The sequence below is a fragment of the Sinohyriopsis cumingii genome, chromosome 10, assembly GCF_028554795.1.
Source record: "Sinohyriopsis cumingii isolate HCF-2022 chromosome 10, ASM2855479v2, whole genome shotgun sequence".
NCBI lineage: Eukaryota > Metazoa > Mollusca > Bivalvia > Unionida > Unionidae > Sinohyriopsis > Sinohyriopsis cumingii.
Window position 1 is genome coordinate 89,312,027 of NC_142970.1, and position 25,138 is coordinate 89,337,164.

Below are 25,138 nucleotides of genomic sequence, written 5' to 3' on the forward strand. Positions count from 1 at the left end.
CTGTCACTTGGAGATTTTTTGATACGGAACGGTGCAAGTCCAATCGTGCTCAAACTATTCTCGGCTGCGATGAACTTTTTGTGTTGTTGATTTCTTATTTCTGCAACCTAGTTTCCAGATAACCGTATGACCGTTTTTTGTTTGAAAATGCAAACATGAAGTGGTTAACGATATGTTATTGGAACGTATGTATGAAATTAGTGTGCATAACTTATTACGTTAAATGCATTAGAAGACTGATAATTTCACGGAATAATGCAATAAATTGTGTAACTTTTAGCCGTTGGTTAAATAGCTAATTTTTGGAGTTAACTTCTGGCATAAACATGTGCATTTAGAATGTATTTATGATATAATGTATTTTTGATAGTACGTATTTATGATAGAATGTATTTATGACAGTTGATAGATTATTTTGAGATTTAAGCCGACATTGTTTAAGATAGCTGATAGACTGTGTTTAAGATAGCCTTTGCTTAATTATAGATTTGTCACCTTTGCAAACCTCCAAATATGTCTTGTCGATCGCGTTAGTGGCATGCTTTTGGACACTCCGATAACCCATTTAGAGAACGAAACAACAACAACAACAACAACAACAACAATAATAATAATAATAACATTTCTTTAATGAGGATACAGGTATTCTAAGTTAGCTAAATAGAGTATTATGTGCGAACCTATTGCAGATTCAAATTTTCCATTTTGTTAAAACAAAACCCTACGCTTTTTTAATAGTTGATCTTTGTTAGCAGCCACATCCGAAGCAAGAAACAGCACCCGTGCTGATTGGGGAGGATAAAATACAAGGTGTACTATAATAATAATAATAATAATAATCTTTATTTAACGAGGATATTACATTTGGTAATGAATGATCTAACATGTGGATCTAACTGTTTTAACAGGTTATGTTTTTAAAAAAACGTGACGTACACAAACTCACATATGCTCGCACACGTACTCGCGTATATTTAAAGTGAATTAAACGTATGTAACTGTTGTGATCAACAGTTACATATATGAACATCATCAGAGTTCGAAATGTTTTTATTAGCGGTCGCTATTGAAAAGGGTAAGAATATAGAAGTTTCGTGCATTTTTTGAACGCTTACAACCTCTGCATTTATTCTTAATCGTATTCATGCAGGTTTTGCAAAAAGTACGCTAGTTTTGGGAATTGAGCATGACCTTGCGTGTTGTGTTCAAAAGGTTATGGGAATACATGTCATGGCTTTCTTGGTCATTTATTGCCCGTAACTCTCCGCTGTACTCGTAGAGGCATGCCTGATACAGGACCCATACTTTCAACAACTAAACACTAATCACCCAAATCTGCCAGTCGAAACAATTAGGCTGCCTTTCTCCGCATTGATTATGCTGCACCCACTTTTCGCCTTGCTAAAAACCTCGTTGAACAAAGAAAATACATTGACTTGACAATCAGTGTAGTGCCTTTCTTGTAATCTGGAATGAGAAAGAAACGTCGGAGGATAAGTATCTTGGAAAATATTAATCTGGGACGTGTTAATAATAATAATAATAATAATAATAATAAACTGTTGTGTGTAGGATGAATCGAAACGGTTAACGTGTTTGTAATAACTCGCATTTAGAATGCTTAAACAACTACGTAGGGACCTGATTTCACACCCATTGAGTCTTCAGTCCCTACCGTAAGAATTCCGTTAATCCGTTAATTTTTCTGCTGTATCTCTTACACAACGATGGATCACGTTGATGGTGAGTCTTGCTACAAATACTGTACTCCCATCGAATATAGAAAGCAAACAAAACATGCGACCGTTAATTCGGACAAACAAAACCACTACTTTGCACTTTTCATGTTATTTCATTTTATTTTTCTTTGTTTCTCGTTTGAAAAAGATAGTTGTATAATATATGTAGTACTTAATGACTGACGGGAATTTATGAGCTTAATGGTCTCGCGTTTCATTACCAAGGGTATGCTAGACTCAGTCAAAACCTTTACGATGAGTCATATATTTTCTGTTGGCTTTATTATGGAGACATGGCAGGAATCTGCCAGAAGCAACTAAAATAAATCTGCAGGTAAGAAAAAGTACTGCGACAATGAAGATAACATAGTTTTTCATACACATAAAGAAAACAACAAAAGGAAAGCAAAACACGCGAGTGATTCATGAGTTGTTTTCAAGGTATATTGCAAGTTGTAACCAAGCCCAGGGCTATGTCTTCAAAATCATACATCTGTCCATATTTGTTTAGTTCGTGTATCAGAAAAGGTCAGAAATATCACCATTGCTAAATATCGGCGGTATCACTGTTAATATCATAGTAATTTCGTTTCGTCGTTTTACTTTTTGTATACGTACTTTTCAACCGTATGTTATGTTGTTGTTGTTGTTATTACAGGGTTTAACGCCATTTTTCAGCACACGATAGGCTCTACATTGTGGCAAGTATAAATGGAAGAAGAAGATCACGGGAAATCCCCCAAAAGAACCTCTGACCCACGACAAGCTACTGGCAAACTTTCTCATGTACCGAGACTCGAACCAACGCATACAGAGGTGACATGTCAGTGGCCATATCTTATGCAGCCCTGGCATATATATATATATATATATATATATATATATATATATATATATATATATATATATATATATATATATATATATATATATATATATATATATATATATACCCGGGGGCCTGGACTGAACAACACATTAACTGTATAAAACAATTTTTTTGTTTGAACAAGAACTAGGAGAGGCCGAGGTGTTTCTTCCCCACAGGGCCCGTGGTCGCTTGCTACGGCCCTGTTGAAAGTTCACGGTAATCGCGGACTTCCTTGCTATAGCGTATGCAGTTTCAGCGGAACAACAGCTACATAGATCCGTTGAAGACCTAAGCACGCTTTTTCCTGCTGCCTTACATGATATGTTGATTAAAATCAGCTGTACAAAGTTTAGAAAATTTTAATATTCCACAAACTTTATGATCATCTAATTGACAGGTGTCATCTAATTGACAGGTATCATCTAACGACTTCACTACGTCGCATTATATTTCAATGCGATAGCATTGAGCGGTAATTCATGCCTGATTCAGTGTGTCAGTCTGCCAAACAGCTGACTAAGCAGGGTGCGTGAATATATTGTCTTGTTTAGAATATGGCTCTTTCAAATACCATATTCAGCCGTGAAAGGTTATCTCTGTCTCACCTCTAGATGTTGCATTTGTGACACAGGACAAATGAGCATTTATTTTTTATCTCTTTGGTATTATTAATTTTCGGCGGATTTTAATTCTAGGAAGTGTCTTCAACCGGTGGCACATTCATGAAAGAAATTATAAATTCTAACCAATACCTTATTAAGTACAAAATTACCACGTGCTTAGTGTTTTATTGAGAGGTAGACCTTATTTTCGACATTAGTTTTTAGGTTTATACATGTTTATTTTCGGGGTCTGGGCGAATGGAATAGCTTTAATTTTCAACAAATTATTTTTAAATTGTTTAACTCTTGCGATAAATTTACTCTTCCACCTTTGGGACCCAAATTTGACAGTTTTATATGTCTTCCTCTTAACTGTAAATTGGACTTGTAAGATAAGTCCTTTGTTAACATTATATTGGACTTGTAGTAGGACAGGTCCCTGTCAACTGTAAATTGGACTCGTAAGGTAGGCCCCTGTTAACTGTAAATTGGACTTGTCAAATTTGTACATAGTTAACTGTAATTTGGACTACTAGGATGGGCCCCTGCTAACAGTAAATTAAACAAGTAGGATGGGCCCCTTTTACCTGTAAAGTAGACTCGTAGGATGGACCATGTTAACTGTAATTTGGACTCCTATGGTAGACCCCAGCTGATTGTAATTTGGACTCGTATACTGGATCACGTTAGGTGTGCATTGGACTTGTAAGGTAGGCCCCTGTTAACTGTAAATTGGACTACTAGGATGGGCCCCTGCTAATAGCTAATTGAACCAGTAGGATGGGCACCTTTTACCTGTAAAGTGGACTCGAAGAATGGACCACGTTAACTGTAATTTGGACTCCTAGGATAGGGCCCTGCTGATTGTAATTTGGACTCGTAGATTGGACCACGTTAAGTGTAAATTGGACTTGAAAGGTAGGCCCCTGTTAACAGTAAACTGGACTTGTAAAATAGGTCCATCGTTAAACTGTAATTTGGACTGTTATGATGGGCCCCTGCTGACTGTAAATTGGACTTGTAGGATGGACCACTTAACTGTAAATTAAACTCGTATGATAGACCACGTTAAATGTAATTTTTACTCTTAGGTTGGACCACGCTAACTGTAAATTGGACTCGTAGGACGAACCACGTTAACGGCAAATTGACCTCGTGGTATGGACCACGTTAACTGTCATTTGGACTCCCATGATAGGTCACTGCTGACTGTAATGTTGACCCGTATGATGGACCACGTTAACAGTAAATTGGACTCGTAGGATGGACCACGATAATTGTAAATTGGATTCCCATGATAGGCCCCTGCTAACTGTAATTTTGACTCATAAGATGGACCATGTTAACTGTAAATTTGACTCATGGGATGGACCACGTTAATTGTAAATTGGACTCGTAGGATGGACCACGATAATTGTAAATTGGATTCCCATGATAGGCCCCTGCTAACTGTAATTTTGACTCATAAGATGGACCATGTTAACTGTAAATTTGACTCATGGGATGGATCACGTTAATTGTAAATTGGACTCGTAGGATGGACCACGATAATTGTAAATTGGATTCCCATGATAGGCCCCTGCTAACTGTAATTTTGACTCATAAGATGGACCATGTTAACTGTAAATTTGACTCATGGGATGGACCACGTTAATTGTAAATTGGACTCGTAGGATGGATCATGTTAACGATAAATTGGACTCGTGGGATGGACTACGTTAACTGTAGTTTGGACTCCTATGATAGGCCCCTGCTGAATGTAAATTGGACTCATGTGATGGACCACGTTGACTGTAAATTGGACTCGTAGGATGGACCACGTTAACTGTAAATTGGACTCGTAGGATGGACCACGTTAACTGTAAATTGGACTTGTATGATGGACCACGTTAACTGTAAATTGGACTCGTAGGATGGACTACGTTAACTGTAGTTTGGACTCATATGATAGGCCCCTGCTGAATGTAAATTGGACTCCTGTGATGGACCACGTTGACTGTAAATTGGACTCGTAGGATGGACTACGTTAACTGTAAATTGGACTGTTAGGATGGACCACGTTGACTGTAAATTTGACTGTTAGTATGGACCACGTTGACTGTAAATTGGACACGTAGGATGGGCCACGTTAACTGTAAATTGGACTTGTAGGATGGACCACGTTAACTGTAAATTGGATTTGTAGGATGGACCACGTTAACTGTAAACTGGACTCGTAGGATGGACTACGTTAACTGTAGTTTGGACTCCTATGATAGGCCCCTGCGGAATGTAAATTGGACTCATGTGATGGACCACGTTGACTGTAAATTGGACTCGTAGGATGGACCACGTTAACTGTAAATTGGACTCGTAGGATGGACCACGTTAACTGTAAACTGGACTTGTAGGATGGACCACGTTAACTGTAAATTGGACTTATAGGATGGATCCCTACTGACTGTAATTTGGACTTGTAGGATGGACCACGTTAACTGTAAATTGGACTTGTAGGATGGACTACGTTAACTGTAATTTGGACTCCTATGATAGGCCCCTGCTGAATGTAAATTGGACTCATGTGATGGACCACGTTGACTGTAAATTGGATTTGTAGGATGGACCACGTTAACTGTAAATTGGACTCGTAGGATGGACTACGTTAACTGTAGTTTGGACTCCTATGATAGGCCCCTGCTGAATGTAAATTGGGCTCATGTGATGGACCACGTTGACTGTAAATTGGACACGTAGGATGGACAACGTTAACTGTAAATTGGACTTGTAGGATGGACCACGTTAACTGTAAATTGGACTTATAGGATGGATCCCTACTGACTGTAATTTGGACTTGTAGGATGGACCACGTTAACTGTAAATTGGGCTTGTAGGATGGATCCCTGCTGACTGTAATTTGGATTACTAAGATAAGCCTGTGTTTGTCATATTCTCCGGTACGTGAGTTGACATAGACTATTTTACATATTATTTATTCACTAAAATGGAGTTTTGCTAGTCTTCTTAGCACGGATTTATATTAGTTGTCTGACTAAATACGATTGTATGTGTTACATAATGGACGTCATACAGTCAGCAGACCGTGGAGATACCGCTGATCGAATTGTGAAAACAAAAATTAAGTCTTTTTACATTCCTGTAAATATTTATATTTCGGTAGATGAGTTTATGCAAATACAACACTAGATACAGGTAAGTGATCTTTTGTGTATGAGACAGGTTAGTGATCTTTGATGTATTTATTATACAGGTAAGTGATCTTTGGTGAATATTTTGCCGTATAACACCTGTCCCATGCTTGTAGCAAATAATCATCATCACTTTAGAAATTATCAGTTTTTACAAATCATCTTTTCATCAGATGGGGTTATTTTTAATTTTATTTAGCCGTAAAATAATAGCTGTACTCATGTTTACCACATCTACCACACAAGGTCAGTTAAGTAAATCCACGCCTTCCACATTTACCACACTAGGTTAGTTAAGTAACTCCCTGTCTTGCACATTTTCCACACTGGGTCACTTAAGTAAATCCCCACCTTCTACATTTACCACACCAGGTCAATTAACTACATCCCCATCTTCCATATTTACTACATTAGGTCAGTTAAATAAATCCCCGTCTTCCATCATTTACTACACTTGGTCAGTTAAGTAAATCTCCTTCTTCCACATTTACCACTCTAGGGGTCATTTAAGTAAATCCCTATCTTCCACATTTACCACGTCAGGTCAGTAAGTACACCCCCGTCTTCCACATTTACCAAACTAGGCTAGTTGAACAAAGTCCGGTCTTCCTCAATAGGTCCGTTAAGTACATCCTGGTCTTCCACATTTACCACACCATGTCAGTTAAGTAAATTTGGAATACAATTTGGTCACCTGATACTAGATGTATTTTAATTATACATTAGTTCAACGCTGCACAGTGATATACAGATACCGACTCAAATTATGCTACTTGAAATTAATGGCTACACTACAATGAATAGTGGGGGGGGGGTGCCCGAGTGGCCGAGTGGTTTAAAGCGCTCTCCGTTACGGATCACTGCCATCTAACCTCTGCATTCGTGGGTTCGAGTCTCGGATTCAGCCAATGTCGGTATGTGAGAAAGCTTGCCAGTAGCTTCTCGTGGGTCGGTGGTTCTTTCCGGGGTTTTCCCGGGTTCTTCCTCCACCATTAATACTGGCCGCCATGTATAGCCTATCGTGTGCTGAAAAATGGCGTTAAACACAACAACAACAACAACAACAATGAATTGTGACAAACGTTTTATTATTTCTTGCAAAGCTTTTTTCTGCACATGTTTGCATTGATCAATATATTATCGCTTCTTGGTACGATTTATCAACTGAAGCCCCATTTACTACATGTGCCACATCTTTGTGCATTACCGAACAGTGTTTTTACAAAGCACTGATTCAAACTGTGCTACTTTCAGTATATGGCTACAGCACTATAAAATTGTAGATAAAATGTTGTTGATAAGTGACTTTGAAGAAACTCTCTCATTATCTGCAAAGCAGTATTCTACAAACAATATATATATATATATATATATATATATATATATATATATATATATATATATATATATATATATATATATATATATATATTTTTTTTTTTTTTTTTCACGATAGGCTCAAACGCATGCACCAGCATCCTTTATGTTGCCTTATGCCAAAGGGTCCTTTGTACAGTAGTTTGCAAGAGGATGCGTATTTAAAATTTAGGACTGACTTCTAGTTTTATCGCATTGCACAACACACGTGTAAACAGTTTGGCAATGTTCATGATAAGCTGACGCAGTTAATCAAACTAAGCCAGGTTTACGTCTTTGAGGTTAACACACATCATAAACTCTAGAAAGCTTTTTGTACCGACTCTAAATTCTTGTAAATTGTTATTTTTGTGTAATCCACGTCATGCCTTTAGTAAAATGGATGGAAAATGGTTAGTTTGGATTTGTGTGCTTTAACGCAGTTTTTCAGCACATTATAAATATACATGGCGGCCAGTATATTTTAGAGTAAGAAGAACCCGGGAAGACTCGGGGTAGGATCACCGGGTCCATTTGAAGCTTCTGATACGCTTTCTCATATACCCACGCCGAGTTCAACCCAGACTCGAACTCAGGTGGAATGAGTGATATATAAAGGTATCTATATTTGTCGTATAAATAATTCTGCAAATGAAAGTTTCACTGTGAGCAAATCTGACTCGCAATCCGATTTAACAACAACTTTAAAGAAGAACAAAGGAGAAAATAACCAACGCCCCACCTCCACCCCCATCAAACAAGAAATAAAACACAACCACGATGATTTCTTCCCGCCCACTTAAAAAGCAACATCAACAAAAGCGACACACTCCGTCCACTTACAGTGATACATGTGTGCAATGTTGGCACGTTTCTTGCAGGTAAGATGTAATGATATTTTGGACTGTTGAAGATAAAGACCGTTTCATATGAAACCAACTACATCGCAGTAATATGAAGGATGAGATGCCGCTGCATGATTATGTAAAGCAGTCCAGGGTGGTTTGTTTTATCACCGTAATATGTTTAGTTGCGTCGGTCGGACTCCTACAGATGATTATTTGGTCGTATATGCTAGACACAATGAAGGTCGCATATACTGGACACAGTGAAGGTCGTATATGCTAGACACAATGAAGGTCGTATATGCTGGACACAATGAAAGTCATATATGCTGGACAGAATGAAGGTTTTATATGTTGGACACAATGAAGGTCGATTATGCTAGACACACTGAATGTCGTATCTGCTGGACAAAGTGAAGGTCGTATATGCTAGACACGATGAAAGTCGTATATGCTGGACACAACGAAGGATGTATAAGTTGAACACGATGAAGGTAGTATATGCTAGACAATGAAGGTCGTATATGCTAGACACAATGAAAACAGCTACGCTTTACTTTTCATGTGCATGGTCTGACGTGTACCTCGTGCGGATATGACAACCTATCACCAAAATTCGATCCAATGCTACGGTTATTTCAATTCATCGAATGTTACGGTTGTCTCATTTGATCAAATCTTAAGGTTATTTAGTTTGACTTAATGTTACTGTTATTTCATTTCATCAAATGTTGCAGTTGTCTCATTTGATCAATTGTTAAGGTTATTTAGTTTGATCAAATGTGACGCTTATTTAATTTGATCAAATGTAAGGGGTATTTAGTATGATCAAATGTGACGGTTATTTAGTTCGATCAAATGTTACAGTCATATAGGTCGATCAAATGTGACGGTCTTATAGTTCGATCAAATGTGACGATCAGATATGACGGTTATTTAATTCGATCAAATGTGACGGTTAATTTGATTTAATGTTATTGTAACTTTACTTTCCAGTTAAATTCCCACGTTGGTGTAGTTCGTTCCTTCCCTCTAATAATACCCGTGTTGTAGTTGTTGTAGTTGTTGTAGGTGTTGTAGTTGTTGTAGGTGTTGTAGTTGTTGTAGGTGTTTCTTTTTGTTGGTTTTAATAACACTATTCATGATAAATCGTGTGGTGAAAGTAGTATTGGTAGTAGTAGTAGTAGTAGTGGTTCTTATATTACCGCTGCTGCTTATCTTCTTCTCGTCCTGACTCTTGTTTCTCATCTTCTGCTTCTTCGTTTATTAAAATAATAATAATAATAATAATAATAATAATAATAATAATAATAATATTTTATTATTATTATTATTATTATTATCATTATTATTATTATTATTATTATTATTATTAACTTTATTAAAAAATCATTTGATGAACTGACCAGTCTTCCATGATGAAATAGATGGATGGATGGATGGATAAATTGATTCCACGAGCTCTTCCACCACCAATTATACAGGCCGCAATGTATAACATGTCATGTGCTTAAAAATTGCGTTAAACCCCAAAACAAAAACGCGCGCGCGCGTGTGTGTGTAGTTCAAACGCACGTCAGCACAGTTCTAGTCAAATAGTGCTGATAAAACGTTTAACGTTAAATGTGCAAGAAATCCCCCCCCCAAAAAAAATAAAAGAGTAGGATAACGTAAACATGTATTTCTGTAAAATAAAACATACAAGTTAAAAAAATTTAAAATTTAAACAAATGTATAACGATTTCGAAAAACAGGAATAAATATAAAATCCTTTAAACGTTTAGTGTCATACTGTGTTCTATAAACTACATCTTTTAAAGAAATCCTAACATTTTCAAACGGCATATTGTTGAAAAGCTACTTAATTTAATTCAGTTTTAAAAAAAAATAAAAATGAACAAGGTTGATGCTTTCAACCAGAATTCGTCCATTTGCCAGTGCACACTGACAAAGTATGATATCAGGTCGAAGTTCACCCTTTAGAATGTATGCATAAGGCAGGTGCGTTTATTCTTTACGCGAACGACACAGTACCACCTCGTTGTTATTTGTTCAAAGTGATGGATGCCAATCTACAATGATTACTTGGAGATATCGAAGTTTATATGTCAATTTTTCATTCCATATATTTTGCCAGGTATATAAAACATGTCAGTTTAAATATTATTTGAAGTCAATATGTGGAATCTTCCATTCAAATAAAAGTGATGGCAGGGCGGCTTTGGCTTTCATGTTACCTCTAAGTTAAAAAATATCACGTGATTCAGTGTATGGTAAAATTTAGAAGATGGATTCCTATAGTTTTTGTTGCTATACAATTCCCCCGATAATTCATACTGTAAGATTACAAACTAAAAGGCACTTTAACAAATTGTTGCTAGCGGACGCCATTTCACAGATGACGGGCTTGTGTGGCCTGATTATGCAGGTCGTTTCCAGAATTAGCATAAAAGACATCGGTCAATTTAACTCTGTGAATATGCTATACTAGAACCGAAATCCCATCTTCTGTCATAACATACAAAGAATGTCATGACCCCATGCTAAAAAGACCTTCAATCTCTGTTTTACGTGAAATAGTATGCGAATGTGGATTTTTTAGGTAACCGATTACTGTCATACCCGATACGGTGACTAATTTCTCCCTCGCATAATCAACAGTTTGGAAAAAAGCAATAGACTCGACTTGCATTATAAATCCAGTTCACTGATGTCGACATTTCAGAAAAAGAGAATATATCTGTCTTATTTCAGAAATATTTTGTTAATCTTACTGGCCATGATAAATATATGGAGAGCAAAGGTTGACTTTATACCGCATTGGATTATAGGGTCACCTAAAACAAAACGCGGATGTAAAACAGACTTTAAGGACTGGAAAAAAAAAAGAAGCTTTAAGGTTCTTAGATACCAGCCGCATTTATTAAGAGTATCAATGTCACTGATACATTGTTTGGAAATTTAAAAATACAGCATACTTCACCGAACTCCTGAGAGGATGGAAATAATCTGTCAGTGTAGAGTGTGTGTAATTTCAACAGTTAGATTATGGTGTCTTTGTTGTTATTAATGTCCGTCAGATATGATATAATTATCTAATTGGATAATTCATGTAGGTCTTGATGCTTGCAACGCTTACGATACCACGTCCATACAGTAAACATTTGCATAAATTATTAACAAAATTATTTACAAATGATAATAAGAAATGGATAGAACATAACAGGAAAATAAATTATACCAGTATATTGGAATGAAATCATATCGACCCTTCGAGACAAATATCTACCCGATACTGAATTCCTAATTCTTCAAGAAACCCTGGACAATATTTTCAATAAATGTATAGCTTTGGTTTCCAATTGTAGGATGTTGTTGCCAAAATGTTGATTGCATGAATTAAATAGAATTTTAGTGGAATAATAAAGTTTTTCTTCTTTAGTTACTGCGCATGCAGTTTGGACATAACACACAAGGTTCAAAACAAAATGGAGGATATTGACCGTTCCCTTTGTTACTGTGTGGCTGTATGTTTTTGTATGGTGTGTTCTGAAAGATGGATTTACCTTAAGTTACTATGTTTTTGTTATATATTTATTGTTGTTGTTTGATTTTAGTACAGCTACGTCAGGCACAGTAGAAGACAACGAGGGTTTCTTTTTTAAAAGTAGTTCTCATCGCGTGTACACCTTGACTGAGACGGCTGGTCTGAGATGACTAGACTGAGACAGGAAAAGTAAGGTTAGCAAAACAGCTTGATTTCTCTGTCACATAAATGAGAAATGACGTACGCTGCTACATTGCTTACGGACAAAGAGCAAGATGGAGTGTACACGTTGCTCAGATAATGTCAATGAGTGCAAAATAGCACTTACCTATTCGGATGCAAGGTAATTCCGCTCCGAATGTGTTTGGCCATTTTTAGGCATGACGTCATTACGCATGGTCTAATTCATAGTCTGCCATTTTGATATTATGTTCGTAGCTAAAATATATGTGTATAATTTGGACTTTTAACGTAGCTTTAATCACTTGAGTCATATCGCTATGATATCGGCAGTGTAGCAATTTATAGTGATGTCTAGCATTGGGCATCATGCCCCACGCAGTCACTAGGCCGACCAATAACCTCTTAATGCTGAGCGCCAAGCGAGGAAGCTGCTGGCACCGTTTTTATGTCTTTGGTATGACTCGGCCGGGTTTCGATTTCGCGACCTCTCGCATCCGAGGCGGACGCTCTAACCACATCGGCCACCGGAGTGATCGGGTAAATGAATGGAGAACTGGATAGCAGCTCTGCCGCCTAAAATTGAATCAAGTATCTCATGAAACAGTACAAGGAACGCGTGAAACAGAATACATATATTTACTGCATATCGTGTTCGCTACATTATTCACTGCACTGCAACTCTCTGTAGTTCAACTCTGTAGTTCAATGTCAACTCGATTAGGACGCATTTTTAGCGATGATCAGATCCCTTATTGGTCTTCCTGAAAGAATGAGGTTTGCATAAATAAATAACAACATTTAATGTAAAGATATTATCTTTTTAAGTTTTGATTTCATTCATTTGCGTTTTAATTATTTGTGATATCATTAGTCTTTTCATCTTTATCTATGTGGAGTACACGTGTAGTTCTATTTTTTAAATTTATATCTTCCTGGAGATTTTAGGATTTTGCTACCTTTACAGTTTTACGGTTGACAGTATATAGACACCTTTGGGCTGACCACACCCAATATATAGATGCATGCATGCATACATACATACATACATACATACATACATACATACATACATACATTCATTCATTACCGGGGCCCCGAGTGGCTAAGTGGTCTAAAGCGCTCACCGTTACGGATCACTGCCATCTTACCTCTCTCTGCGTCGGTTCGAGTCTCAGGCTCTGCTAACGTGGATGCATGAGAAAGCTTGACAGTAGCTTCTCGTGGGTCGGTGGTTCTTCCCGGGATTTTCCAGGGTTCTTCCTCCACCAGTTATACTGGCCGCCATATATAGCATATCTTGTGCTGAAAAATGGCGTTAAACATTACAACAACAACATATATTACATTCAGATCATGTCACGCAACATGTTCCACACCAACCTCTGGCGATTATGTTTCAACCAATCTCAGATGACGCTACTTTTGAAAGGACTTATCTGATTGGATAATGTTTAATACCTAACTCCAAACTAAAGCTGAGTGGTCTAAAACACTTTCTTTTGCCAATCACTGCCGTCTCACCTTTGTACGCGTGGGTTCCAGTCAAGGGCTTGGCCACCAAGCGTGTTTGTGAAAGCTTACCAGTAGCTTCCCGTGGGTCGGTGTTTTTTTCCCCGGGATTATCCAGAGTTCTTCATCTAACAGTTGATGAGGCCGCCATATGTAGCCTAACATGTGCTGAAAATGGCGTTAAACCCGCAAGAAACTCCAGCACTGAGTGTCACGATCTTCATGCTTGGACCATCGTGTCCGTAATTCGTCCAATGTACCTCAACCTCTGTGAATTATTATTATTATTAATACCAAGCGTTGGTCCGTGTTTGCGAGAGAATCCCTCACTGATCTGCACGCCTGTGTATACATGAGAATATTGCCAATACAATTCCGAACTAGACAAGTGTGTCGTCACACAAACGCTGGCATGTGCATCTTGTGATATGTGATGAAATTGTCACTGTTACCGTGACACAAGACGAAACATCTCAGCTGAATAGCCATTGAATTGTCACTGCCACAGTGACAGAAGACGAAACATCTCAGCTGAATAGCTATGGAATTGTCACTGCCACAGTGACAGAAGACGAAACATCTCAGCTGAATAGCCATGGAATTGTCACTGCCACAGTGACAGAAGACGAAACATCTCAGCTGAATAGCCATTGAATTATCACTGCCACAGTGACAGAAGACGAAACATCTCAGCTGAATAGCCATTGAATTGTCACTGCCAAGTGACACAAGACGAAACATCTCAGCTGAATAGCCATGGAATTGTCACTGCCACAGTGACACAAGACGAAACATCTCAGCTGAATAGCCATGGAATTGTCACTGCCACAGTGACAGAAGACGAAACATCTCAGCTGAATAGCCATGGAATTGTCACTGCCACAGTGACAGAAGACGAAACATCTCAGCTGAATAGCCATTGAATTATCACTGCCACAGTGACAGAAGACGAAACATCTCAGCTGAATAGCCATTGAATTGTCACTGCCAAGTGACACAAGACGAAACATCTCAGCTGAATAGCCATGGAATTGTCACTGCCACAGTGACACAAGACGAAACATCTCAGCTGAGTAGCCATGGAATTGTCACTGCCACAGTGACACAAGACGAAACATCTCAGCTGAATAGCCATGGAATTGTCACTGCCACAGTGACCCAAGACGAAACATCTCAGCTGAGTAGCCATGGAACTGTCACCTTTACAGTGACACGTAATGAAACATTTCAGTTCAATAGCCATGGTTTGTAAAAACAAATAACGATATTGCCATTTACCCCCCCCCCCCCGCAATGTACCTTGTTTTTTGGTTGTTTAAAGGGAGTGGGTGGGGTGTAGAGGGTGGGAGGGTATATCACATCAATAAAAGTAGGTTATTTAGTGCCGAGGCAGTTGCAAGTAAAGAGTTCTCATCAACACACCCTGGTAAATGTCCTTATACTATATTGGTGGAGGTAAGATTGGCTTCGATGCGAGTAAATTTAATGTTGATTCTTCAACATTTTGCGTTACTCATTAAATGAAGGAAATTTCAATGCGAATTAAAGTTCCTGTTCTTTGGATACCTGCATGAATGATAATTTTTCACTGTCAAACTTTGAAACTGAGATGCGGTTTGTACTGCAAGATAGATCCATCACCCATGTAAAATTATATTATAGCCCGACTCTTTTATCAGTGCTAATGTTTATGCTTTTGATACTTTTCAAGGGGTAGTATCAAGTGTCCAGATTGAGTACAAAATTGCCCACTTCTAATGGCATGGGAATATTGTATCTGGTCAACGTATTTTAATGTCTCTACTTGTATGGCTGTAGAGTAACATTAACCGTCATAAGTGTCACCTTTTGTCCCTTGATTTATTGTATGTAGTATTGTTTTAAGTAGCTATATAGTGCCAACAAAAGGCTCAAGTTTCAAGAATGTATCACTCGATTTAAAGGATTAGTGACCGACCAGGTAAGACGGATTGGCGGTTAGAGGGAACTAGGATTTTATTTCTGACTGGGGATATTATTTTGTTTTGTCTTTTAGCTCAAGAACATTTTTTAATTCAACTAATTTAATGGATATGACATGTTCTTCATTATTTTATTAATGGATATGACATGTTCTCGTTTATTTTGTTAGTGGGTATGACATGTTCTTTATCCAGTTAATCAGAGAAATACTATTCATGTAAAACTATTTTTGAGGGCCACAATTACATCACGAACAGATCCCAATCCCTCCACCCAATTAACCGGTTGCTCCCTTATACAACACGTATTTGTGTTGGTTTGTGAATTGTTACATATGTGCTGTGCGCATGTTAAGCAAGTTTGTATTAGTCTGTGAGACTTTCAAGACGAACTCTCTTCTTATTCTTAGTTTTCTCAAAATATTTATACTGCATTGTTTTTCACAAGTTTTAATAAATCGGTTGGACAGAATAAGGTGGGGCTAGACTTGTTTGTGTCATGTCGCGCATAATAAGCAAGTACTCTCTGAGCAACTAACATCTGCAGATATGAAACAAAGACTGTATTTTCGTTTAAATCACGTCTGTGATTTAGTATCAACGAAAGTACATTTTCCAGAATGATTTCATTTTCTGTCCATTCCAACAGCTCTCGCTATGGTGTAAAGAAAGTATGTCTGCATAGATCCCGAAGTATGTATCAAAATAAAAGTAGGAGATTATTCTGGTAAAGATATTGGACGCATTTTTTTGTGCATAGCTTTCTTGTATGTATGTGGATAAATAGTTTTCGTTTCGTCAGTTTCTAATGCTTACATATATTTCATTTCACAACGTGCACCTCATAATATATGGATTACTCCAGTTTTTATCGTTTTTCTATCACGTGGGCTATGCCTCGAAATTTTGGTACTGATATGTAGAAACAAAAATATCTAGAACTTACTAGTGTCTAGACTCTAGATGAAGCTTTTAAATTATGAATTTCAAAACGATAACGATATCGATTAATATATTGTAATAAATAGCGATTAACCCTGCTGGATTATTATTTTTGGATTTCTTTTATCGGTGGATTTTATCGTTGCTTTTATTTCCAATATCTGATTAAGGTTTCGCTCTTTATTCCTATTGCAATACTTTGCAAAATAGCTTGGGTAATATACGATAATTAAATTTTCTGGAGAGAAATATATATTCTAACTTACTGTAGATATTTAGATGACGGGTACATTCAGTTTTGTTGAGAGGGTGAGAGAGAGAGAGAGACGTCCACCATTTTAGAATGAAACCACCATAATGAAGTAATATTCGAAACAGAAAACAAGTGGACATACTGCATAAAACATAAAGAGATTCGATGTCATATTTTGTTTGGAGAATAAAGTTGTTTCTGCAGAACGCCATTAGGGCTGAATGCTTATTTTAACTCTAAACTGGTGAACGCTTATTTAAAACTAATGGTACACTAAATGTTCAATTGCCACTTGGAGAAGTGCGTCCGTTGTCCGTCTTAATAAGATATGTCAAGGATAAGGTTTTATTTTGCATATCAACGGGTTTTTCACTTGGTGTATTGCTTAATTCAAAAACGCAACCCAATGTCTCAGAATATAGGTGAATAACTTTATCTATGCCTTCAGATTGTTACCTGTGCTTTGACGAACAAACATCATCTGTTGCAGATTTCATTGCTATCTCGCCGCCCTGACCCAAATTTGCGCTCAGTTGAAGATGCCTTTCAAACTTAATTGTCTTTCAACAAACCAGGAAATTACTGCCGATGTCTGCTTAGGGAAATAGCTAATCAGTCATTGTTTACAGTGTGTTGTTTGAGATGCACTCAGTATCTTGCAGGTCTCTCGGGGCATTAGAAAACTGAAAACGCTAACCAACTGAATGCCATTAACGAGTCGCGGCAAATAAAACGAATCATCTTAAAGGATTTTGTTTTGTCCACCTCGTTGTAGGTGTGCGAGTGAACTGGAAACAATATCACCATTTATTCACACATAAAAACATATAGTATAACAACAATATTTGGATGCAATAAATCAGGATACTGGAAAAAAAATGTCAGCTTCTGAATTTGTGTTTGATGAGTTCTTTATATTCTGTTGTTAAATTATGGTAGTTGGCTTTTTCCACAGTAGGGGGTTGGGGGAAGCAAGGAGGTTAGCACATATGTGTAATCTTGTACGTAGAATAATGACCAAACAACATGCCGTAATGGCGATTGCTCTGCGATTTAATAAGATAGGTGTTGTCACAACTTTTGTTAAATTTGAAACGCAAAACGTTTCGTGCTTGGAACAGTACAGCACAGATATAGTGGCTCAGTTTAGCAACAGATCTAGCAAAACTACAAGGTGACGATGGCTCGGTTCAGGTTTAGTTAATGGACGCTCTTGGATTCAAAGGGCTAATTGGTTCCCCGCGTCGTGCTGCTGCTGTTGGCATGGCAAATTCACCTGCGATGTTTATAATGGACTCAAATTATGAAAATGTGTTTGACATGTGCATTGAAGAACTGGAGTTTTTGTTAGAGGTAATACAGCTGGACGATGCAATTGGAAGACGATTGGTGAACGAATCAATCATTATTGCCTTCTTTTCTGCGCATATATTTGTACATTAGAACCAAAAAACGTATTTAATATTGTTTTCCCTGCAGGTGTTTAACTTTTACAGTTTAGTTACTATGGCAATAAAATGCAATTTAAGTGAATATTGTCTTACAGGGATATTAAGGTTTCAGTAATGGTAATACACCTCACCCCCCACTCCTCTACTGGAATATGTTAATCAAGGGAAGATTTATATCACTTTAAAAAATAACGTTTTCTTTTGTTTGTTGTTTTATACCATAACAACATTGATCTAATCCGTGTAATGGCTGAACTGTTCAGATTAGATGGTAAGATTCGAACCCACACAGTTTCAGTCGTGAGTCCAACACTCTTGTCATTGAGTTACAGCGATTCTTACCGCCAGTAATCGTCACTTATGACATGCACGAGTGCGGGAGAGAGAACATATGACCTATCATGTAACCCCGAGTCCTTCACGCAAACCACTGAGCCGTCGGCCTCCTGCCATCTTTAGTAACCATTGAACTACCGGTCTCCTAACTTCATTAGCAACCACTGAGCCACCGGCCTCCTACCTTCATTAGTTGAGCTACCGGCCTTCTACCTTCATTAGTAACCACTGAGCTACCGGTATCCTGCCTCCATTAGTAACAACTTAGCCACCGGCCTCCTTCCTACATTAGTCACCTTTCACGACATGGAGATTGAGTTGTATTTGATCAAGTGTTCATCTTTATATAACGATCTTATTTCTTTGTAAAACATTTATAGCCAGCATACGAAACGAAACCAGACCTTGGAAGATTACATCCACATGCTGGTTATATACGATAAATAAAGCATGTATCTGTTTTGTGAGGAAAATTACCCCCCCCCCCCATAAATTAAATACCAAGAACCTTTTTTTAAGACTATGCACTTTTTCTGTTTTTCTGTAAGATGGTAAAGAGGCATTTAACTGAAGGCTCTATGCCGCTGTGTCGTGTTTTAAATAATTAAGTGAAACCAAGAATAAAATGTGATGTCAGAAGCCTGTTATTTCTGAGAATGTTTCCAAACGTATAAAATATGTAAACTTTACGATTATTGTATCAAGTTGATATCATACAAGATTGCATGTTCTGCATCAGCTTTGTTTCGATAGTATTGTTCTGTCATCACAAATGATATCCGATCTATCGCCGACACATTAGTCATCATTATTAATAGTGTCATGTCGTCACCAAGCTATATCCGATCTCTCGCCAATACCTTGGTCTTCCCGACAGATTGTACCATTTTTGCGATTTAAAATACGAAAATTATGACGGATACAAACACAAAAATAATGCACAAACATGTAATGCCTTCATTACTAACCTGATTGTAGCCGGAAGTCTCTAACACTCACCTTGTTCACGTTTCAAACCATGCTGGAGATGTCGGTATAAACAATGAACCTGTTCAATGTCTTTTTCCGGTTCCTGGAAAAGATCATTTTCATTGAAAGGTTCAGGCTACTAGAACAGGGGCAAGGCAAGCATATCTGAGACATAAATATTTGGATTTTTTCGTAAAGGAAGACACGTAGGATACTATCTTTGTGACACTGTGTGAGTCGAGGTACATCTTTGAAATAAGTCTTACCCATACAGTGTTTCATGTAACAATATTGACGTACCTCTCACAATTGAATTACTACTAAAGTATTTTTTTAAAATAAAGTGAGAAGTTTCTATATTATTGATATTTACATCAACCTTTACTTACCTCTGTTTCCATTATAATTACATTAATCTATGAGAACGTGACAAAGCTTGCCAGTAGCTTCTCGTGGGTTGGTGGTTCTTTCTGGACTTTTCCCAGGTTCTTCCTCCGCCAGTTTTACTGGCCGCCATGCATTGCCTTTCTTGTGCTGAAAAATGGCGTTAAACCCGATAACAACAATACCATTAATCTATGCTTATTTCAGTTTCCACTACAATTACATTAACCTATACTTCATCTTAATTTCTTCAACCATGTTTCAGTTTCCATTAAAATTACAGTAGCCTATACTTACTGGAGTTTCCATTAAAATTACATTAACCTAAGTTTACTGTAGTTTCCGGTCGTTTGAATCATTACATGTCTGCGCCTTCGTGATTACTGGTATATATCACATGGAAAATTTAACTGCGCCTATACATTTGATTATCAGAAATGCGCTGGAACATTTTCAGTTTTCTTTTTGCTGCATCAGTTCAAAAGATAAGTTCTTAGTATAAAGAATAAGGATGCAAGTTGTGCAAAGTCTGCAATAAATGGTACAACTCGCCAGTCAGATGAAACTCTTTCAAGTGGGGCTTTTATAGCTGATATGTTACTGTAGTATGCAAAATAATTTTCTCATGGACAGTTATCTTCAAGGTCTCCAGTTTTTCTGTACATATCAAGTGTTTCTTTGGGTTACATGTAAACGAGGTTCAATAAGGGACCGACCATTTAATATTTGGTTCGGGAAGGAAACAAGTATAGGGTGGGGATTGCGGGGAGCGAGCTGGACAGGCTTTTCCTTCCATCCATATTTTTTCTCTCAAGATAATTTTTTTCTTCTCTCAAATTAATGTCATGATAGAACTAATTCTTCTTTTCAGTAAATCAGCGCAAGAGCTTTGTTTCAAGCCATGTAGTGGTGGTGGTGGTGTGGCAGAATTTACGTTCAAGAGAGTGCTCCACACCTCCTAAAAATGAAATGGCCGAGTCCTAATAGAGTCTGATATATCTTAATAGCAAATCGTTACAAAAAGTCATGGCTGCACTTTCATTCTAATACATTCATATCCAGTCTTTGTATGTATACCACATGCATCATGCAGAATGCTTTACATAATGTCAAGCCGTATATAAATGCAATCGAGTCCCGTGAGGTGTAGATTTTATTTATCAAAGATACCTATAATATTTGGGGTCGAGCACGACATAATGGCTCCACACAAGTTACTAATTTCTGTTTATTTGTAAGCGGCCCTCTTAAAATTTCATTTTGTTTTTGCCATTCTAAGAGAGCGAACATATTTTATATTCTTTTAAGATACTGTTTCACGTCTATGTTCTTTCTTTTCTTAATTTTCTTGGTTATAATTTTGCTAAGTAGACACACAGCATGTTTATGTTACAATGCCGTACGTACGGAATGTTAGAACAGAACGATTACATTGTATTAAGCAAACAATTACGCTAATCTTTGAAGTCTGGCAGCAAGAATGATCTGGAAGAGACGTTTGTGGCACTCAAGCTTCCATTTCGTCTGTACGATATAGACAATAACGTGTTAAATATGCCATTAAAATCAACAAATGTACCATTTGTGACAAATTGTTACATGAGCGATACCGTAAATGTTGCTTACAATAAAATGCCATAGTGTGGGGAAAGGAAACAAATGTCTGGAGAGAGTGGAACATCTCTGCCATTTTCCATCGTTCATTTATCTGAATAAAATCGATTTAATCGACACAGCGGCGATCTGATTGGCACGTATAAAAGTTATGATATTCTGTTGCCCATTGGAGTTCCCCTTTTTTTAGTGTGCCTATGAGAAAAAACGGTTCAGTTAGCCTTACGGACAGTTATCGTTACTGGTGATGTATTTTGACTGACATATTTCATTTTTGGATATAAGAAAGTTGTAAATGTTATTGGTGTAGTAAAGTTCAACAACATTACGTTGTATCCATGCTCATCGAATCTGCGTGGTACAAGACTTCGTCGCGAGACACGGGATACAACCCATGCCCATCGAATCTGCGTGATATATGACTTGGTCACAAGACACGGATACAATCAAATACGCTCCATTATCACCAGTGTTCACCTGTGCAGAAATTGCCTCGCTTCACACGAATATTTATCAACCTGCTTAACAAATCACTGCAAACGCCAGTAAAATAATACCACCATTGTGACCTATTGTTGCCGTATCGTCTACGCCGATGTTTATGCAGATAGATAAGGTAATTTAATCGAAAATATTCTGGCTAACAACTATAAACCCATACTTTCAATATATCAAGTGAAAAGCAACTGCGTATTTTTATTATTGATTTTACTAATCTAAAATCGAGATACACCTATGCCAATCGTCGCAAGCCACGGGAGTCAATCCGCTACGCTCCTTTATCATCCGTGACTGCATGTGCGGAGACTATCTCTTTTTTCATTAGTTCGCATAAACAAAAGTACGTTATAAACAAATCATTTTAACAATCTCAAACACATAAATGAAAGTATCATTTTATCGATTGTGTTTGAAAGAGAAACTTTTGAATGGCTCATTCAAGCTGCGTGAAAGATTTTGAATTATATTCTTTATAAGTTCTGTAATCAATGGAATAAATACTATCCTTTATCTTAATGAAATACTTGGTATGTAGTCATATCACATTAATTCATGACTCGATATCCAATGAAATACTTGGTATGTAGTCTTATCACATTAATCCATGACTCGCGGTCGGGTCCAATGGAATACTTTGTATGTAGTCTTATCACATTAATCCATGACTCGAGGACCAATGGAATACTTGGTATGTAGTCTTATCACATTAATCCAAGACTCGCGGTCCAATCATTCTGAGATATCGTTTAAACCACCAAGTAGCATTATTAATACATTATCATATAACTGATACCAGAAATAAAAGCAAAATCTCTGGCGGTATCTGAGAATGGACTTTCCATCAAATGGTTTCTGTCGTTGAAGGTTATGAACGATTCATTGATATGTGTAGCATATGGCCATCACATATGGGAAAACCACAACACACACATAACTTGCTTCCATTTCTCCAGTACGGATTAATGTCGTGTACTCCACAATTTCTGCTTGAGTCAGTAAAAGCGAGTTCTATAAGTGGTGCAATTTTTGCATAGATAAATTTATAACAATTGATACTCTTTTAATGTTTTCTCTCCTCGACTACCTGTATTTTTGTCCTAATTAAGTGTTTCCTTGTTGATTTGTCAGGGAATCTGCCAGTGAATGTTATGTAATACAACACATATACCGAAGAACTGTAACTATGTTTGGGGTCAGAAATCAAATTACCACAGTACAGAGGAAAATCTTTTTAACACCTAGGTTTGCCGATGTTCTACACATGCGACCTAAAAATAGAAGCTTTTACTTATATGCGATCTGCCATTGTAATCATTCCAAAACAGGATGTAGTTTAGTGTAGCAGATCCTTTCGGTATTTCGGCAGTCTTGGAGGAAAACCTTGTACTCTCCGGGCGAAATGTCGTTCTATTTTTCTTCAATGTTTAAATGCCCTGATATGTAATACTGAACCAGAGTTCTGAATCGTTTTAAGCAGACGGCAACATAATTCTTTCCCAAACTTTCACAGACTACACAGGATTCATTGAGAGAGAGAGAGAGAGAGAGAGAGAGAGATTTAAGTCGTTCCTCTAATACTGTGCACAATTTACAGCAGTAGATAACGAGGCGCCAAGGTGAAAGGCCCAAGATAGCATCAGATATCGGTGAGTAACGGGATTTGTTATAATCGCACGTGCTCATTATTCTTCCACTGTGAGATGATAAAGGACAATCTTTGCTTTCATTACAACCGATTTGTAATTAGGGGAGTCTATGCTTTTCTTTCAACTGATTAGTAATTAGGCGAGAAAAAGCCAATTTTTAATGATAAAATGTAGCTATTAATTTCCTTTTTGTAGGTTTAGATGTCACATTGCACGAGACGTATGATGAATTAAACATAATGATATACGCCTTCATAAAAAAAATCGCTTTTCTTACCTTCTGGATTATGTAGCATATAAATAGCCATGTTATTACTTTGTTGATAGTTAAACACATAAACAGCCATTTTGTTATCTAGCTGTACAGGCCATTGGTAGTCTAATGATCTAAGGTGCTCCCTTCCTGACGGATCACTCACATCTCACCTCTGTCCGCGTAGTTATTGTCATACATACATACATACGTACGTACGTACGTACGTATACATACATACATGCATGCACGCACGCACGCACGCACACACACACACATACACACACACACACACACACATACATACATATATACATTCTGAGGACCACATGGCAGATGGGTCAGCCATGACCAAATGTGTTATCCTCGTTAAAGATAGTTTATTATTATTATTATTATTATTATACATACATACATACATACACACGCAATTGAATGAAACATTTGTCAGAGAGAGAGAGAGAGAGAGAGAGAGAGAGAGAGAGAATTTTGATGATAAGATCGATTAGTTTTATAGCTGGCTGGTGCTTGTCTTGCTTATGCAGTATCTACAATGATGGAAAGATTAGCACGAACCTTAGCTTATCTGTCTAATATAGTAATCCGCATGACTGTCACATTTATTTTCACCGATGTATGGATAGGTAACGTTTCCCAAAGATATATGCCTTCGGACAAGCGGTATCTAATCATTAATAGTCGCCATGGAATATGTGGATGGACTGCGTGGGCAAATGCCTCTTGTTTCATGAGTCTTACATCATTGAATAAGTGTATTGATCTTAGGCTTATGAATACTCTTTTGTCACATGTTTTGCTGACACCAGAAGTTTAGGTTTATGCATATTTTAGGGTATGTTTTGTTTAATTTACACCAGAGTGTTTTAGGTTTATGAATATTTGTATGGCATATGTTTAACTGATACCAGAGTGTTTCGGTTTATGCGTAATTTTAAAGTTTATATTAAGCTTAATTTTAGCCGAGTGTTAA

At 37.4% G+C, this 25,138-nt stretch overlaps 1 protein-coding gene and 1 long non-coding RNA gene across 8 annotated transcripts in view; one reads left to right on the forward strand and one right to left on the reverse strand.

Annotated features, from left to right (window-relative positions):
* The window catches only part of LOC149790563 (uncharacterized), a 253,953-nt gene that overhangs the window by 9,043 nt on the left and 219,772 nt on the right, over positions 1 to 25,138 (forward strand). The gene's annotated exons all lie outside the window — the stretch shown is intronic.
* On the reverse strand, positions 828 to 20,667 carry LOC149790564 (uncharacterized). 3 transcript variants are annotated; one of them, XR_016423873.1, is made up of 4 exons: positions 20,431 to 20,667; positions 19,780 to 19,852; positions 12,969 to 13,089; positions 828 to 1,467 (listed from the first exon to the last, which is right to left on the reverse strand). It is a non-coding gene; the product is annotated as an uncharacterized LOC149790564 (long non-coding RNA). The 3 variants fall into 3 exon arrangements; XR_016423871.1 differs by lacking the exon at positions 12,969 to 13,089; XR_016423872.1 differs by lacking the exons at positions 12,969 to 13,089; positions 20,431 to 20,667 and adding an exon at positions 20,139 to 20,407.